Source organism: Loxodonta africana, chromosome 18 (assembly GCF_030014295.1).
Source record: "Loxodonta africana isolate mLoxAfr1 chromosome 18, mLoxAfr1.hap2, whole genome shotgun sequence".
NCBI classification, from domain to species: Eukaryota; Metazoa; Chordata; class Mammalia; order Proboscidea; family Elephantidae; genus Loxodonta; species Loxodonta africana.
In genome coordinates this window covers 77,094,168-77,114,338 of record NC_087359.1, presented here as the reverse complement: position 1 = coordinate 77,114,338, position 20,171 = coordinate 77,094,168, and the positions used below count along the sequence as shown (strand labels likewise).

The following is a 20,171-nucleotide window of genomic DNA, read 5'->3' as shown; positions in this document are numbered from 1 at the left end:
GTTCTCCTGGGCTTCCCTACCTCTTGGAGATGTGTCTGTGCCGCAGGCCTGCCCCTTTGTCTCAGAGCACCCAGTCAGGGTGCTGCTACTAGTGAAGGGGAACACCACCCTGACTTCACCACCTGCACCCCAGACCTGCTCAGTCTCCTTTTCAATCCACCTCTTCCTCTCCATTTCCACTCCGGCCGACTGGGTCCAGGCCCTCTCATCTCCCTGGATTAATGAATTACTACACCAGTCACCTGCCCAGCTCCCATCCCCCCAAGCCCCTGCACCCCACTGCAGCCAAAGTAGTCTTTTCTAAAGCCCTGATAGAATATGACAGTCCCTTGCTCAAAACTGCTCAGTGGCTCCCCACTGCCTGAAGAATAAAACCCAAATGCCATCAGTGTGGCACACAGGACTTTCAAGTCTGGCTCCTGAGGACGCCTGGCCCATGCACCACAGCCCAGCTGCCCTGGACCCCTGACAGGTCCCTGTGAGCCATGTTCCCTCCCACCTCCACATTACGGGTTCCCTTGGAGAGCCTGGCCCTCTTCTCCCCTTTCTCTCTGTATTCATTTTTCTGAATGCCAGTTCCATATATACACGATGCCATTTGTGTACAGGCACCTGTTCTCATGTGTGAATAGACAGAATGAGGTCTAAAAGAATGCTCTGTTGATAATGATAGTGGTAGGATTTGAGAAGGGGTGATTGGAATTTACCTTTTTCTATGTTATACTGTTTGAATATTCTGACATCATCCACCACGGACCGTCTTTGAAAACAAGAAAAATCTTTTTTTAAAAAGGACTCTGCAAGCCCTCAGCTCACATGCCATCTCCTCTGGGAGCTTCATTGGCCCCTGGGCCCTGTTCAGGCTGCTCGGGTGTCCTCCCTCACAGCACACACCACGCTGACCTGGGGAAATAAGCAAATGTTTAGAGACCAAGGCTTATTATCAGGGGGTGAGAGGGAGGGGATAGGAGGGATCATTGCTTAGGGGGCACTGAGTTTCTGTTAATGGTGGTAGAATAACTTGGAAAAGATTATGGTGGGTCTAACCTAAGCACTTCTGAGTTATAAAAAGAACAGAATAGATACAGAGACACACACGGGGGCAGACAAATGCCGAGGAACACCAAGGTACGCCAAGGAACTCCAGGGACTACCGACAAGGAAGGCCCTCCCCTAGGGTCAGGCCCTGAATTTGAACTTCTAGCCTCCTGAACTGTAAAAAATAATTTCTGTTCTTTAAAGTCACCTATTGTGGTATTTTTGGTTACAGTTTTAGGTAACTAGGACACTGCTCAAAGCCATTGCACTGTGTGTTCAAGGGAGAGAGGCAGGCTGCACAACAGCCCATAATGGGTACTTGACCCAGCCAGAGAGCCAGTGGAGTTTCCTGGGATAGTGACCACTCGGCTGAGAACTAAGGAATAAGAAATGGACAGAGAATGGGCTTTGCAGCTGGACACCCACGGGGTGTGCTATGGATTGAACTGTAACCCCCCAAAATGTGTGTCAACTTGACTAGGCCATGATTCCCAGTATTGTGTGATTGTCCACCATTTTGTCATCTGGTCTGATTTTCCTGTATGTTCTAAATACGGACTCTATGATGTTAATGAGGCAGGATTAGAGGAAGTTATGTTAATGAGGCAGGACTCAATCTACAGGATTAGTTTGTGTTTTAATTCAATCTCTTTTGAAATATAAAAGAAAGAAGCCAGCAGATAGACATGAGGACTTCACACTACCAGGAAAGCTGTGCCAGGAGCAGAGCCATCCATTGGACCTGGGGTTCTTGTGCAGAGAAGCTCCTAGACCAGGGGAAGATTGATGACAAAGACCTTCCCCCAGAGCCAACACAGAAAGCAAGCCTTCCCCTGGAGCTGGCACCCTGAATTCAGACATCTAGCCTCCTAGACTGGGAGGGTATAAATTTCTCTTTGTTAAAGTCAAAAAAAAAAAGAAGAAGAAGAAGAAGGACGGTGCTGGATGTGCGTCTATGCACCTGGGTGTTTAGTGTTTGCCGGTTCCTCCACCACCGTCCAGTGTTCATCTATATATCCTGACATTCTTTCCCTAAGTTTCCCCATAGTAGCCAGGACAACATTTCCCACACAGGGTGGATGGTTACTGCTTCAACGACCTTAAGCTGTAATTTTCCAGTCACAAGACTCATGAAAGATAAAGGCAAGGCACATGGCCAAGAGTAGGCTGGGTGGTCTGTGGGAGGAGGCAGAGACACACAAAGGGCTAAGACAGGTAAGACGGCCTAAGTCACGCCATGGGTCCGGCCATTTCTGGAGAAAGAGATGCTCCTCCCCAGTATGTCAGATCTAAAATTCCCCCAAGTCACATATGGCAACCGCATTCCAACACACCAGTGCTTTGTAGGTCCTTTATGGGACCTATGAGACATTCCCATATATTCAGCTCATTAACAGTCATCTGATTTGATTCTCAAACAGCCCTATGAGGGCATCTCCATTTTACAGAAGAAGATACAGAACCTCAGCATCTGCAATTTGCCTGATATTACTAGGTCTGTACATGGTGGGACAGGGATTGAAATCAAGTCCAATCCAGTATTATACTCACACCAGGTGGGAACCTGTAAGGACCTGAACCAAGGTAGGAGCAGCAGAAGTGGACAAAAAACCAAAGCCAAACCTGTTGCCGTCAAGTTGGTTCCAACTCATAGCAACCCGACAGGACCGAGTAGAACTGCCCCATAGGGTTTCCAAGGCTGTAAATCTTTCCGGAAGCAGAGTGCCACAACTTTATCCTGTGGAGTGGCTGATAGGTTCAGACTCCCGACCTTTCAGTTAGCGGCCAAACACTTAACCACTGCTCCACCAGGGCTACTTTTTTTTTTTTTTAACCATAAAAATAGATTATCTATTCAAAAAATTAATTAAAAACAAAGACTGTATGAGGAAGGCTCCTTCCCAGGCTCTCCCCCTCTAGTTAGTCTGTACCATACACTCCTCCACACACTTCCTTCTCCCCAGTTGTCTACCACCTCCTCCACGGGCCACTCAACTTTCATGTTCTCCATATCTTCTGTGTCACTATGTCACACTCTTAGGCATTATGCTTCACTGGATTTTTTGGAGGTTGTAGATATCAGACTGAACTGTTAGCTTCTTCCCTTCTAGATGAAAATTTTTTACACTGAAATATTTCACACTCAGCCTCAGAGAGACTAAGTAAGACAAAGTAACTTGCTATTCAGGGTCAGAGCTGGACCTCGAATCTGCTCTGAGTCCTATGTCCCTTCTTCCCACTGCTTCCATGTTGTTTCAAGTTACAGCTCCCAGCTTCTCCAGTCCCTGAAGAAGAGGAATGATGTCTCCGTTGTCTGGCTTTATACCCTAATAGAGTTCAGTGTTCAGTGACAGACAATCACAAATCCCATGTGAAAGCAAGGAAGGAGGGAAAGAGAAAGAAGGAAGGAAAGAGAGAGGGAGGGAGGCAGGTACTCACTCTTGCGGAGACCGATATGAACCATCAGCATTTGGCATCCCCAGGTCTGAGTCGTAGGACATGGGCTCCTCAGAGCAGTCTGGACTCTTGGAGACATTTTCATGGAGAAGGAAGCTATCAGAGTTCAGGCTGCAGGACAGCTGGGATGAACTGGCCGTGTCCAGGCTGAGGGAGGAGGCAGTGAACTTCCTCTTCCACTGGATCTTATGGCCTGAGTGCTGGACTTCGATGTCCTCTGTGGCCGAGGAACGGGAAACTAAATCTGGGGACTCCTTCTGCTGTAGTTCCACACCCGAGGTAGTGAGAGGGTCGACCTCGGAGAATGGGCAAAGCCCCGAGAGGGCCAGTGGGGTGAGTGTCCACTCGTTTAAGATGGCAGATTTGTAGGAGAGTTCAAAGGACAAAGACGTTAGTCCCTGCAGGAAGCTAAGGAGAAACTCACCTTCCTCGGTATCTCCAAGCAGGGCCGTGGCCTGATAGTACTCACACAGCCGGGCCTGCTCCTGGAGGAGCAATTTCAGGTAACACTCCCTCAGTCCGTTATTGAGGGTCAGTCGGAGCCATGCCCAGCAGCGGCCCACATCCGTGTTGACGAAGACCAGGTGCTCTAATTCTCAAATGACGTGTCTGAGAAGGGGGAAAACAGACTTGCTTTAGGTAACTACTGCAAATCACTGAGATGTCATTTTATCCATGAGGTAGCAAAAATCAATCATAATGATTGTAAATATACACAGGCATGACAAATTCTGGATAATAGTGTTTCAAGGGGAACTCAGAAATATCTAATCTATAACCGCCAAAGTTTCCAGGTTGCTGTCATGAGTTTCTGTGTTTATTACAACTGCCCCTTGGGCCCCTGGCAGCGATCTACTCATCTAAGATGTGTTTCTTGAGGCCCTAAGTGCAAGCTCCTTGGAGCTGTGAAGATACAGGGTAAAGACATGGTCTTTGCCTTCGGCAACGAACTGCCTTTCAAGGGCACATGTGAGTCAAGCCCTATTTTTGGTATCATTTCAGGCTGAGAGTGAGTAAAATGCCATAGAAAAGGCAGCCCTGAGAGATTTCAAGAGACAAAGATGGAAGGAGAACCCTCTAGGCACAAGCGACTGACAGAAAAAAAGGCACAGAAGGGTAGGGAAGCAACAGACATATAACAGGAGTGGTGAGCACTCTGATGACAACACGTGGAGGGAATTCAGTTGCAAAGCCAGGTAGTAAAGGGACTTGAGTATCAAAGTGATGAGGCAAAGTGGGGCAATGGTTCCCATGACAGGCTGTGCATCAGAGTCACCTAGGGAACTTGATCAGGTCACAGATTCTAAGGCCCCAGCCTAGTGAATCAGAAATCCAGGGCACTGACAGCAGCCCCAGGATGGCATTTGGGAGACTATGGGCTACAGGTTTTTGTGCAGGCAGGTTTGACTTGGCCATAACTATGCAGATTTCAGGGTGGACTTCTCTGAATAGAAAGACAAGACCCCCAAGTCTACCAAACTCAGTGTCTGAATCCCTAGGTTTGAAGTAAATGCCCCTCCTGTGAGCTACCCTAGCCCTCTGTGCATGTCTCCTCTGTGGGCAGGGAGGCCACTCTGTACTGGGGGCCGACCACACTCTACTGGGCTCAATAACTGAGCCCCCAGTTGCTTAAGCTCAGTAACTTTTGGCCTGCTGACTCACCTAATGGAAGACAGAATGAGATAAGAGGGACAATTAGAAAGCCAATGGTCAGCCAGGAGTAAGATAAGAACCTGAGACAGGACAATGGTAGTAAGGCATGAAAAAGAAGATCAGAGACTGAGAAGGCACTTCGATCCTGAAGGTGGCATTTAATAGCCCTCAGAGGCACAGAGCAGCCCTGTGGTGCAGTGGGAAGCCCTGGTGGTGCAGTAGTTAACAGCTTGGCTGGTAACCAAAAGGTCAGCAGTTTGAATCCACCAGGTGCTTCGTGGAAACCCTACGGGGCAGTTCTGCTCTGTCCTACTGGGTCGCAATGATTTGAAATTGCCTCAATAGCAACGGGTTTGGTTTCTGATTACAGGCACAGTGCCAGATATTTTTTGGGCAGGGCCAAAAAGACAAATGTCTCCTGGGTGAATATTCAGATATTCTACCTGGATTCTACTCCTCCAAAAATCCTACCCTTAGTTACATGTATAACATTTAGCACATAGATGTTCAAACATTCTAAGGCAGGGTTGGCAAACTTTTTTTATAAAGGGCCAGATGGTAAATATTTTAGGGTTTGTGGGCCATACAGCCTCTGTTGAACTACTCAACACTGCCACGGTCAGGGAAAAACAATCATAGACAGTATGTATAGGAATGGGTGTGGCTGTGTTCCAGTAAAACTTTTTTACAAAAATAGGTGGTGGACCAGATTTGACGTATGAGCCTTAGCCTGCCAACCCTCGTCTAATGCAACGTTTCTCTAAGTTTTCAGATTGTGACAAACATGCATAATGTTTGTGTGACACCCTCGAGTAAACAGAAGACATTGTTCCTGCTACAGGAGGCCAGCCCTGGGCTGCAAAGGAGCCCCAGATCATCCTTTGAGGGCTGGGGGGTTCAAAACCTAATGGCACAGTGGCTGGGATCCTTGGTCTAAGGAGAAACCCTTCAATGGTCTCCATCCACTATCTCTACACTAGAACACAGACAGGCTCTGTAAGTTTTCTTCACAGCTGGAGAGGAAGAGCCACGTGTCCCACACTCAGAAACTCCTCCCCAAAACAAAGCCTCTCTAGGCTGAGCTCACTTGTGGGTAATAGCCTTCAGGAGGGGCCAGAAGACAGGCTGATGCAGAGCCTTCTAGTGGGCGCTTTTCTTCCTCTTTCCTCCAGCCTCAGCTCGGATGTGCTTGGTGTGCAGGCCATGGAGAAACACGGCCTCCAGGGCACTGCACAAGCTATTGGCATGTCTGTCTTCACTGATGACACTGTGTCTGAGGACACGCACTGTTTCTGCAACGCCTTCTGATCCCACCAGCTTCTTCTTGACGACCTAGGCAGTGCCAAACATAACACAGGCCTTTAGAGAAATACTCCAGGGGATGAGGCTCTTTCCCTATTGGCAAATACATATGCAGCCACACAGGCAACCTATCTTAAATCCATTCTTTGTAAACTCCCATTTTATCACCAATAAGATGATTGAGAAAGGGTGGGATCTCCTCAGACCCTGCTTCTGCTATAACTTTTCTCAACCCGAGGCCTCATTCTGGATACTGCCTGTTCATTTGAAAGTAAGAAAAGCTGATGAGATACAGTCTCTCCTTTCCCACCCTGACCCTCCCTGGCTCGCCTACCGGGATGGCAGCCCGGGGGTCCAGTCCATTCCCCACCACTGACAGCATTTCCACTTGTGCAGCAGCTCCCACAGAGAATCACAGACACCTGCAGGGGAAGATGAGGGCCAGATAAGCAAGCTCCCAAGTCACTCCCTTTCCCAGCCAGAGTCCCCAGCAGGCAGCCAGAGGTCAATGAATCTTACTCAAACTGCAACTGAAGGGCCTTTTCAGTACAAAAATAAAAACCAGAGAGTGAATTCTATGGAAGGAAACAAGGAAGGAAAAAGTCAGAGGGCTCAGACCTCAGGAGGTGAAGAGCCCTGTGTGCCACACGTCGATCTGCCCCAGGGAATCGGCAGCGAGGGCTCTTTACACCAAACACTGGCAGAGTGCCAGTGTTCATGGGTTTTTTTTGGGGGGAGGGCAGAGAATGACAGGCTGATTTAGATATAAAGATGAGGGTACAAGGAGGATGCTGCAGCAGGAAGTGCTCCCTGGGACCAGGATGCTGGGGCTTAGAATTTATTCAGAGCCCTGCAGCTGCCCCGACTCCTGCCCCACGCCCGTAACTGCAGCTCAGCACTAAAAATTATAACTGAAATGGCTTCAAAAGGGGAGGACATGTCTGCTACACTTCTGCGTTTCCTTTGGGCTATGAGGGTCTGGCTTCAGCAGCACTGGGACACGTCTAAACGGGGCCAACAAGGGTTCTAATCTCAGTTTTGCCTCTAGCCAGCCGGGCATACCTGGGGAGGGTATCAGACCCCTCTGATGGAGATTAGGAAGGTGTGTAAAATGCTTAGCACAGGTCTTGATATATACCAGGTGCTCAATATAAATGGTATCTAAACAAATGTGCACAAATAGTTGATAGTTGAAGTCAGTACACAGTGAAATCTCCTTTTTAATGGAAAAGTTTTTTCTCTTAAACTAATCATTAATTTTACATGGAAAGGGAAGAGGACCCAGATAAGTAAAGCACTACTGAAGAAGAATAAAGTAGGAGGACTGGCACTATCTGACCTCAGAACCTACTATACAGCTACAGTAGCCAAAACAGCCTGTTACTGGTACAACAACAGACACATTGACCAATGGAACAGAATTGAGAACCCAGATATAAATCCATCCACATATGGTCACCTGATCTTCGACAAGGGCCCAAAGTCCATCAAATGGGGAAAAGACGGTGTTTTTAACAAGTGGTACTGGCAAAACCGGATGTCCATCTGCAAAAAAAATGAAACAGAACCCATGCCTCACACCATACTCAAAAACTAATTCCAAACGGATCAAAGACCTAAATATAAAACAAAACACCATAAAGATTAGAGAAGAAAAAATAGGATCAACACTAGAGGCCCTAATACGTGGTATTAAGAAGATACAATCCATAACTAACATTACACAAACTCCAGAAGATAAGCTAGATAACTGGAATCTTCTAAAAATTAAACACGCTCATCAAAAGACTTCGTCAAAGGAGTAAAAAGAGAACCTACAGACTGGGAAAAAGAATTTGGCTATGACAAATCCAACAAAGGTCTAATCTCTAAAATCTACAGGAAAATCCAACACCTCTACAACAAAAAGACAAATAATCCAATTAAAAAGTAGGCAAAGGAAATGAACAGACACTTCACCAAAAAAGACATTTAAGTGGCTAACAGACACATGAGGGAATGCTCTCGATCACTAGCCATTAGAGAAATACAAATCAAAACCACAATGAGATGCCATCTCACTCCGGTGCTGCCGGCACGAATCAAAAAAAAAAAAAAAAAAACCAGAAAATAACAAATGTTGGAGAGGCTGCGGGGAGATTGGAACTCTTCCGCGCCACTGGTGGGAATGCAAAAATGATACAACCTTTTGGAAAACGATACGGTGCTTCCTCAGTAAACTAGAAATAGAAGTACCATATGATCCAGCAGTCCCACTCCTAGGAATATATCCTAGAGTAATAAGAGCCCCCACATGAAGAGACATATGCGTACCCATGTTCACTGCAGTATTGTTCACAATAGCAATAAGATGGAAACAACCTAGTTGTCCATCAACAGCTGAATGGATATGCCAACAAACTGTGGTACATACACTCAATGGAGTATTACAAGATGGTAAAGAACAATGATGAATCCACGAAGCATCTCATAACATGGATCAATCTGGAGGGCATTATGCTGAGTAAAATAAGTCAATCACAAAAGGACAAATACTGCATGAGACCACTTTGATAAAAACTCATGAAAAGGTTTACACACACAAAAAAAACAAACTTTGATGGTTATGAGGGGTGGGGTGGGGATGGAAAAACACTAAACAGACAATGGATAAGTGGTAACTTTGGTGAAGGGTAAGACAGCACACAATACTGGAGAAGCCAGCACAACTTGTCCAAGGCAAGGTCACGGAAGCTCCATAGACACATCCAAATGTCCTGAGGGATGAAATTATTGGGCTGAGGGCTGTGGGGACCATGGTCTCCGGACACATCTAGCTCAACTGGCAGAACATAAAGTTCTACATTCTACTTTGCTGAGTAGCGTCTGGGGTCTTAAAAGCTTGTAAACAGGCCATCTAAGATATTCCACTGGTCTTATCCCGTCTGGAGGAAGGGAGAATGAAAAAAACCAAAGACACAAGGGAAAGATTAGTCCAAATGACTAAATGGACCACAACTACCACAGCCTCCACCAGAATGAATCTACCACAGCTGACTGCTCTGACAAGGATCACAATAGAGCTGGAGAAGATATAGCACGAAATTTTAATTTGCAAAGAAAGACCAGAACTACTGACCTGACAGAGACTGGAGAAGTCCCGAGAGTATGGCCTCCGGACACTGTTTTACCTCAGCAATGAAGTCACTCCTGAGGTTCATCCTTTACCCAAAGGTTAGACAGGCCCATAAAACAAAATGAGACTAAAAAGGCACACCAGCCCAGGGGCAAGGACTAGAAAGCAGGAGAGGACATAAAAGCTGGTAATAGGGAACCCAGGGTTGAGAGGCGGAGAGTGTTGACATGTCCTGGGGTTGGTAACCAATGTCACAAAACAATATGTACACTAATTGTTTAATGAGAAGCTGGTTTGTTCTGTAAACCTTCACCTTAAGTATAATTAAAAAACAATGATTTTCTCTTTTCTGTTGTTGAAACCCTCAAGTGTCGCTTAAGCAAGAGGTGGGTCAGGCCCCATTTGCAGAGCAATAGGGGGGCCAGATCCCAGGTCCTGGCCAGCTCCACCAAGGATGAGCAATACCTCGGGCAGCTGGCTTCCTCCCCCAGGGTGGTTGGGGGAGCCTGAGCCTGAGGGGGCTGCTGGCTGGCCCAGCCCCACCACAGCAACTTGGACAGACCAGAAGCAGCGGCATGTTCACACCTAAACCAATCTCCACTGACCACACAAAGAGCCCGGCTGGCTCAGCCTCCCCTGGACCCACTCATTTATACTCTTTACGACATGCAACATCGCCCCTAGTACCTATCATGTCCCCTGTGTTCACTGTTGGGACTGACTTACGACCAGCCCTGGGAGGTAGAAACACCGGGTTCTGTGACTATGGCCAACCTCATACAGTGACACTCCGAGGTTCTCAAGGCCAGAATACCGGCCAAAAGGAAGTGATGGCTTCTGTTGCTCCAGGCCTAATGAGCTGGATGAGTAACTGTCCCTCACCTTCCAAGTATTTGGATGATGCCTAGTACTCCAGCAGTCAGCAACAGTAATTTCATATGAATGCTAGAAACAATGTCCCTGGGAAGAGGTACAGGCGATTAGGCACTGGGAAAAACGTGGACTCCAGAGAGGTCTACCACCTGAGGCCCTGCACACACCCATTCCAGCTGTTCAGTCTATAATCGCCTGGCTCTAAGCAAACACCTAGATTCAGCTGCCAAGGGGCAGCTGCTGAGGTTGGCAGGGGATGCAGCTGAATGGGGGCTGGGTCCAGAGAAGAATGGGCATGAAGTACAGGGGTGGGGACAGCAGAGGTGAAAGGACACAGAGGCTTGGTTGTTGAGAAGGCTGGATGAGGGTTAGCCAGAATTGGGGCAGTGAGAGTTGGAAGCAGTTCGGCAAAGAATTAGTGAATGGAGTGGCCCCAGGATGGTAACCAAAAACCAACCAAACCCAGTGCCGTACAGGGGATTCCGACTCATAGTGACCCTATACGACAGGGTAGAACTGCCCCACAGAGTTTCCAAGGAGTGCCTGGCGAATTCGAACTGCTGACCCTTTGGTTAGTAGCTGTAGCCCTTAACCACTATGCCACCGGGGTTCACCCAGGATGGTAGGAGGCGGAAAAATGACTGGAGTTGTCAAGTGGAGAAGTGTATGGTGAACAAAGGAGTTAGAGACCAAGTCTGTGAGGACAAGATATATAACCCGGAAAATGACTATGATTGATCGGAGTAATCCAGAAGAAAGGGGTGAGCTCAAGAGGGCGCCTACATTGGTGGTGGGTCGTCAATGAAAGCAGACCTCAGGGAGCGGAGCAGGGGTGTGTGAGAGACTGGGATAAGAAAGTTGGACACAAAAGAGGGAGAATCCGAACAGTGAGCTGGGGGAGGTTTGCCTAGTGAATGAGGACGGCCAGAGGGCTTCAGGGCTCAGGAGGAGATGTGCTACAGGGAGGCAGAGCAATGCGGCTGAGACTGCGGTCGGCACTGCGCTAGAATGGGGCCCGGGTGAGGCTGCATTCCTGCAAGGCAGATGGTGAGGGGTCGGGGGAAGAGCTGGGGTCAGACCACGGCTGGGAGAAGATGGAGGGGCGGCGCTGCAGTGGCAGAGCAGGCGGAGGCTGGGGTCGGAGTGGGGCGCACAGGGAGCCGGGTGGGGCGCGGGGCGCCGGGCGCGGGCTGGGAAAGGTAGGGGGCTCTGAGGTCAGACAGTCGCAGAGCAGCCAGGGTTTGGGATCACGGAGGGGGCGGGACGCCCTTCCCCGCTCGCGTCTCCGCCCCGCCGCCCCTAAGCTGCCCTCCTCGCCCCCTGACCCCTGACCCCCAAAGGGAGGGAGGCGGGGCGGGGGTCACTCACAGCGGCTGCGGCCCCTCAGCCTCTAGGCGGAAGGGTCGCTCACGGCCGCCGCGGCCCCTCAGCCTCTAGGCGGAAGGGTCGCTCACGGCCGCCGCGGCCCCTCAGCCTCTAGGCGGAAGGGTCGCTCACGGCCGCCGCGGCCCCTCAGCCTCTAAGCGGAAGGGTCGCTCACGGCCGCCGCGGCCCCTCAGCCTCTAAGCGGAAGGGTCGCTCTCGGCCGCCGCGGCCCCTCAGCCTCTAAGCGGAAGGGTCGCTCACGGCCGCCGCGGCCCCTCAGCCTCTAAGCGGAAGGGTCGCTCACGGCCGCCGCGGCCCCTCAGCCTCTCACCGGAAGCTGCGGCCTCCCAGCCACTGGCAACAGGAAGCGGCTCCGGCGAGGACTGACGCCATCACGTTGGCTCGGTGCCCCGGCCCCGCCTCCGGCACGCAGAGCCAATCGTGGAGCCCGGCAGGGACGCGGGGCGGGGCCAGCCGCTCCCTCCTGCTGGCAGTTACCGACAGCCGAGTAGAAGGCCAGCGTGGCTGTCGGGGACCCGAGGGCTGGCGCCCGGCCCCTGCCTCCCACAGGGTCTGCGCAGAGCGTGGCTTCGGGGCTGCTGAGCTCGCTGGGCCTCGGCACCACCTGTGTCACCTTGGAGCCATCACTTTGCCTCCCACAGCCGCGGGCTGCCCGCCTGTGAAATGGTACCAGGGATACTTCTCCTGCGGTTGCGTCCTGGAGGGCACGAGCGCAGCCCGGCCTGCCGAGCGGGCCCAAGTGGGAACTTTCCCGGGAGGCTCGCAGGAGGACATACATGTTAGGGCCACACCTGATGCCACGGGAGCGCCCTGAGGTCCTCGGAGCGGAACACAAAGCTCGAGGGTCCGCTCGTTCTCATCTAGCCATTGCATCGTAGAATGTGACATTTCTCTTTCAAATGGACTCAGAACAAAATACCAAAAAGTAGCGACCAGAGCCAAGTGTTGGCAGTGCCCGGTGCCCAGGCCGCCTTAGCCGGGAATGTCTTGGACAAATGGGGGCCTGAGAGCCTGAATAAGAGCCGGAAAAGGGGGGTGGGAGGGGATGCCTCTACATGCAAGTCCTAAGGTCATTCAGTGGTGCCTGGGGAGCAACCCAGTTGTTGGGAGCGAGCTCCACTGACCTTTCTGGTGTCCTATGCTCCCTCAGACTCTCCTGGAAGGAAAGTAACCCTGACACCCCTGAGGTCGGAGGCCCATTCTAACGCAGCAGTTGTGTTACCGGAATGAGGTTTTTGCCTCTCACTGGCCAAGAATGAGCAGGTAAGGCACAGAATGAGCAGGTGAGGCACGTGTAGAGTTTTCCACACCAGCAAAGCTTTATTGAAGAGGCTTGCAGGTGGAGAAGAGGAGGGCCTAAAGCAATGCACACCCCCCATCTTACAAAACAAAAGAGGGACCTGGGTTTTTAAAAGTTCTTGGGGTGGTGGGAGATTCATGTTTATTCTCAGACATAGGTGGGGATATGTTAACTAAGATGCAAGGGCAGCAGCTTTCCAAGATGGCTCCTGTCCTGGAGGCCTGTGGGATTCCTAGCAGGACTTATTATGGGGTGTCACGCCTGCACAGTCCCCCAGCTCCTGCTACAGCCCCTCACTGCCCCTGGGGGAGGTCACACAGCAGTCACAGGTGGATGTTCTGCTCATGTCCCTGGGGCGATTTTCTCCAGGTGCTTCTGAAGGACAAGGTTAAAAAGAAAAAAAAAATTTTTTTTTTTTTTTTAAGTTTACCATTATTTCCTCATACCTTGCCCCATTGTTCTGGGCAATGGCTTTGTTTCTGTGCCCTGGCCCATTACTTGTTACTTTGTTTGCAGAGTTGGGGGGCCCTCTGTTCTCTGTCTTAATAGTCCCTGGGTTCCACACCTAACCCCCATTACCTCCCTGATAGTATAGCCTATCTCTCTTTTACTTGCTTCTCCTCTAACCACACCACTCTCTGCTATTCCTCAAACAGGCACCCTCCGATCTTACGGCCTTTGCTCCCTGTCTTAGTAGGGGGTCTGGCCCCTGACTGTGTGGAGCGAACTGCCCCTGCAGTAATTCTCTTTCCAGGAGTGAGAACCGCCAGTCTATTTTAGGCTGGATCGGTCTGAGTGCATTGCAGAGAATTAGTGGTTGATGCCTGAGCAAGATTAGAGGTGGAGACATAGAGACAAAATATTCCCTTGGTGTTAAACTAATTTTAAGCAAGGTGGAAAGTAAGATTTACTTGCGAAATTCAGTTACCTTGGCAAACGGATAGTGTTTGTGGCGATAATTGGACCTATGAGAGCATTGGTGACTTGGCACAAGTTTGCTCTCCCCCCAAATCGAGCACATAATGTCCTTGATTATTCCACTCCCCTCCCACACCCCACATCCACTCTCTGCAGGACTGTGAGGAACCCCGCGGAGTACTCTCGTCTACCTTTTTCAGGAATCGGTGGTCTCCTATCTTGCCTTCGTAGCCTCTCAGCAGAGTCTACTACCTTATGGTACCATTCTCATCTTGCTCTACCCTCTTTTGGGACCACATACCCCTTTGGGTCACTGAATAAAGCAGTGGATTCTTGGGGGTGGGAGGAGGGAAAATACACAAACATTGTGCACATTTACACACACACAGACACACACACACAAAATGCATAAATGGACCATGCACCCACCGAGTAGACTCCAGATGGGGCAGCGGGGAGAAACTCACATTAGTGTGACATGGGGGGCGATTTTGTTACCCGAGAATTGCCTCAGTTCTTGTCTTCAGTGTAGGAAAGAATTCAAACACTGAGAGAAATAGTGTCAAGCAAGCAGAGGTTTATTAGCTAACAGAGGGTTAGTAACAAAAGTACACTTGACTAGAGAGTGTCAAGCGGGCTACTCAGATACAGAGAGAATCTGAGAGCCCCGATAGTCTGGGCATTTTATTAGGGTTTTATACCGTTTTTTCTCTTATCTCTCCCTGTTAACGTTTAACAGCCAAGTCAGGGACCTTATGAAGTTAGGGACTATCTTAATGAGGAATGAAGAATGTCACCACCTCCTGTCTCTCCCTCTCCCTTACAATTTCACCACAGCCAACAGCAAGAAGTGTGATGAATGATGATAACGGTGGGACCAGAGAGGGAAATCTACATGGTATCCTGGAGTAGCTGACTTGAACTGAGCCTTCCAGGTGAGTAGGGAAAAGGGCAGTGCAGCTGAAGGGACAGTTACTCACCACCACTGGTCTGTCAGTTTGTCTTACTGTGGTGGCTTGCAGGTAGCTATGATGCTGGAAGCTATTCCACTGGTATTTAAATGTCTGCAGGATCACCCATGGTGGACAGCTTTCAGTGGAGCTGCCAGACTAAGACAGTAGGAAGAAAGGCCTGGTGATCTACTTCCAAAACTTAGCCATGGAAAGTTTTATGGATCACAACAGGATGTTGTTGTCCTATATAGTGCTGGAAGATGAGCTCCCTACCCTGGAAGGCACTACACAGTGGCCAGAGCAACGGACTCAGACAGGACAACTATCAGGAAGGCGGCACAGGACGGGGCAACGTTTTATGTTGTATCCAGAGTCACCAGGAGTTGCAGCTGACTCCATAGATACTAACAACAACAGAGTTATTCAAAGTGGAAGTAAGAGAATCATAGTCATCAGAATCCCCTGGGGACAGGCTCAAAATACAGATTCCTGAGCCCCAAGCTGGCCCTAGGGCGTCACTCCACAGAGGGATTCAGGAATTACTGTCCCTCACCACTGACAGATCTGAATCATAATAGCATGGAAGAACCTTTGCCCTAAATAACCCTTTCTGGCAGTTCCTCTGTTTCAATCTGCAAATCAGTCTTCCAAGCCTAACCTAGGAGGTGAGGAGGGAAGGGAACAAACACTTATGGAAGATGGAAGCTCCTACTATTTACCAGGTTGGCACTGTGCTTGAACCTTATATTCCTTTTCAACCACCCGTTATTATCCCCATTGTACAGGCTAAGAGAGGTAAGTAACTTGGTAGAAACTGGATTCTCACCCAGGTCTTTCGAGTTGAACCAGTAGCATAGTTCAGTAGCTGAGCAAGGGGCTTCAGGCCCTGGGCTACATGGGTTTGAATCCCAGCTCTGCTCCATACTGTGTGCTGGGGCTTCTTTAAAACAGTGCAGGGGAGGTGTAGCCAAGATGGTGGAATAGACAGACGCTTCCAGTGAGCCCTCTTTACAAAAAGACCCCCCAAAACAAGTGAAACGAGTATATTTGTGACAAGCCAGGGGCCCTGAGCATCAAAGGCAAGCTTAGACAACACACTGAGGGGCAGTGGGAGGAAGAGGCCATTCAGAAGTGGAGAGGAGTTGCCGGACCTGAATTGCGGGGAGCCCTCAGGCACGATTCCCGGAGCGGCGGTGGTGGCGGCGGACTGGCACTAGCACTCGGCAGCAGTTTCCTCAGGGAGAAGCAGCCAGCCACACAGCCCACTCACACCTCCAGAACCTGAGGAGAATGGCGCTCTTGGCAAAAGCTAAATACTTCCATATAATTTACCGTGCACCTCCCACTCACCCCCAAGCTGGCTTCAGCAGCAGAATCCCTGGGCCTGAGATAGACCCTGGTAAGCACCTAAAGGCAACTTCCCGGCCTTGGAGAAGGGAAAAATTTGCAAGTGGGGGGAAAAGATAATTTGCTAGCTCCATTAACTGGGGGAGCTCAGGACAGAAGTGGCTCCTGTCCAGGCATAAACCATCCATGGATCTTGAGCACCTTTCCCTTCTACATGGACCTGTGTGGACCTATCTCGGGAGAATAGGCCCTTGTTGGCAAACTCCAACTATTTCAGCTGTGCGGTGGAGAGGTGGGTGTTTGACGTTTGACGTTGCTTTGCCTATTAAACAAGGTCCTCACCTATCCACATCAGGGACCTAAGGACTGGTGGCTCCACTCGGGTCACCAAGCCACCCGCGACAGGGGTCCAAAGATAAGTGGTACTCCCAGTCCTTACAACCAAAAACTTGGGTGGCCATGGTCCCTCTACAGAACCCACGCACCAGCACGCTGTATGGAACAGAGACGTGTTTTCCTCAGAGACACTAGGGGGTCAGTTCTCAGCCCCCTGCCTTGTTCAGAGCATGACCCCCTGTTGTAGTCAGATACCGGTATGTCCGCCAATCACCCCTGCCCCTCTAAGACAGTAGGACAGAGCCTGTACCACACACTTGATGTTCAGCTACCTGGAAACCTGAGCTGAATTCATACAAGAAAACTGACTGGACTCCTAGGCTGATAAACCTGATAACAGTTCTAGCCAGCTGGGGACAGGACACCAGAGCTCTAAAGGTGAAAATAATCAAGCTAGCTCACTCATGCAACCCATAGGGGTATATCAAAACAAAACAAAGCAAGCAGCTACAACATAGTAAGCAAGCATAAACTAATACAATAACTTGTAGATGGCTCGGAGACAACAGTCAATATCAAGTCACATAAGGAAACAGACCATGATCACCTCAACAGGCTCTGAAAACAAAGAATCCAGGGGTCTTCTAGATGAAAGTGCATTCCTGGAATTACCAGATGCGGAATACAGAAGTTTAATATACAGAACCCTTCAAGACATCAGGAAGGAAATGAGGCAATATGAAGAACAAGCCAAGGAACACACAGATAAAGCAACTGAACAAATTAGAAAGATTATTCAGGAACATAATGAAAAGTTTAATAAGCTGGAAAAATCCATAGACAGACAGCAATCAGAAATTCAGAAGATTAACAATAAAATTACAGAAGTAGATGACTCAATAGGAAGTCAGAGAAACAGAATTGAACAAGTAGAAGCTAGAATTTCTGAACTGGAAGATAAATCACTTGGCACTAATATATTTGAAGAAAAATCAGATAAAAGACTTAAAAAAAATGAAGAAACCTTAAGAATCATGTGGGACTCTATCAAGAGAAATAACCTACGAGTGAGTGCACTACCAGAACAGGGAGGGATAACAGAAAATACAGAGAGAATTGTTGAAGATTTGTTGGCAGAAAACTTCCCTGATATCGTGAAAGATGAGAAGATAACTATCCAAGATGCTCATCGAACTCCGCATAATGTAGATGTTAAAAGAGAGTCACCAAGACATATCATAATCAAACTTGCCGAAACCAAAGATAAAGAGAGAATTATAAGAGCAGGGAGGGATAAAAGAAAAGTCACCTACAAAGGAGAAAAAAAAGACAAAGGAGAGCCAATAAGAATAACCTCGGACTACTTGGCAGAAAGAATGCAGGCAAGAAGGCAATGGGATGACGCATTTAAAAAATTGAAGGAAAAATATGGCCTGCCAAGAATCATATATCCAGCAAAAGTGTCTCTTAAATATGAAGCTGAAATTAAGACATTTCTAGATAAACACAAGTTGAGGGAATTCATAAAAATCAAACCAAAGCTACAAGAAATACTAAAGGGAGTTCTTTGGTTAGAAAACCAATAATATCAGATATCAACCCAAGACTAGAACACTGGGCAGAGCAACCAGAAGTCAACCCAGACAGGGAAATCCAAAAAAAAAAAAAAAAGCAAGATTATAAATTTAAAAAAAGCCCAAAACAGGGTAACAGCAATGTTATTATATAAAAGAAGACAACATTAAAACAATAAAGAGGGACTAAGAAATGTAATCATACACCTTCCATATGGAGAGGAAGATACGGCGATACAAAGAAATAAAAGTTAGTTTTAAATTTAGAAGAATAGGGGTAAATAATAAGGTAATCACAAAGGACACAAACTATCCTACTGATCAAAATAAAAGGGAAAAATACAGACTCAGCAGAAACAAAATCAACAACAACAAATATGAGGAAAGGACAATATATAAAGAAAATCTACTCAGCACATAAAATCAAGTGGGAAAAAGAAACTGTCAACAATACACAAAAAAAGACATCAAAATGATCACACTGAATTCATACCTATCCATAATTACCCTGAATGTAAATGGACTAAATACAGCAATAAAGAGACAGAGAGTGGCAGAATGGATTAAAAAATAAGATCTGTCTATATGCTGCCTACAAGAGACATACCTTAGACTTAGAGACACAAACAAACAAAGGGTGGAAAAAAATATATCAAGCAAACAACAATCAAAAAAGAGCAGGAGTGGCAATATTAATTTCTGACAAAATAGACTTTAAAGTTAAATCCATCAGAAAGGATAAGGAATGATACTATATAATGATTAAAGGGACGATGCACCAAGAAGATATAACCATATTAAATATGCACCCAGGAGGCGAGGCCAAGATGGCGGACTAGGTGGACGCTACTGCGGATCCCTCTTGCAACAAAGACTCGGAAAAACAAGTGAATCGATCACATACATAACAATCTACAAACTCTGAACAACAAACACAGATTTAGAGACGGAGAACGAACAAATATGGGGAGGCAGCGATTGTTTTCAGAGCCTGGAGTCAGCGTACCAGTCAGGTGACCTTCGGCGCCCCATTTGGGGCAAAGCCCAGAGGGGCAGACGGCACAAACAAGGGACCTAGCCCCGGCCCCCGAACTCATTCCGGGAGGGGGCCCAGGCAGTTCGCGTGGGCGGCGTGGTGGCGCAGCCAGTGGGAGAAGTCCCCGGGAGGCAGTGACGGGTCTTGGAGCGGGGAGAGCAGCGTCCCAGCCAGGGAGCCGTCCCACCGGGATTTTGGCGGGGCGCGGGCGAGGGTAGCTGCTCCACCCCCCTGAACTAACCCCGGGAGGGGGCCTGCCGGTTCGCGCGGGCGGCGTGACAGCGCAGCCGGTGGGAGAAGTCCCCGGTAGGCAGTGACTGGTCTTGGAGCGGGGAGAGTGGTGTCCCAGCCGGGACGCGTGGTCGTGGCGCAGGCGCGGGGAGCTGCCCCGCTTGCCTGAGCTGACCCCGGGGGGGGCTCAACCGGTTTTTGGAGGCGGCGCGGCGACGCGGCAGGCGGGACGGGGAGTCCCCTGGAGGCAGCGACTGATTTTGGAGTCGGGAGTGCACCGTCCCAGGCTGGCAGCGGAGGATCTGACCGTGACTCCAGGGGGCCAGACACCCCGGGGGCAATCTCCACACAGCCAACACACATAGGCGATGCGCCCCGCGGAAATCTGAGATATAATAGTCATTCCAAGCAAGACAAGCAACTCTGGCTATATTCTGAGGTGCTACTCTCCTATCTCTCTGATCCCTCCCCCACCCTCCCCAGGCGGCTTCATTAACATCCGAATAGCCTGAGCCAGAGGGAGAACTCTGATAGGGATCTGACTGCATTTTTTTTTTAGTGGATTTTCTGGAAAAACTAGTTTCCCAGTGATGGCTCGGAGACAGCAGTCCATATCAAACCACATAAAGAAGCAGACCATGACAGCTTCTCC

The 20,171-nt window shown here is 49.0% G+C and overlaps 1 long non-coding RNA gene and 1 pseudogene across 1 annotated transcript; one reads left to right on the top strand and one right to left on the bottom strand.

The window, feature by feature from the left end:
* LOC100656429 (rho GTPase-activating protein 27-like) overlaps window positions 1-11,790 on the bottom strand; it is a 32,374-nt pseudogene extending 20,584 nt beyond the window's left edge.
* Window positions 11,791-12,199: 409 nt separating this feature from the next.
* LOC135228126 (uncharacterized) lies at window positions 12,200-18,355 on the top strand. The gene is made up of 2 exons (XR_010318457.1): window positions 12,200-13,087; window positions 14,880-18,355. It is a non-coding gene; the product is annotated as an uncharacterized LOC135228126 (long non-coding RNA).
* The last annotated feature ends 1,816 nt before the right edge of the window (window positions 18,356-20,171 follow it).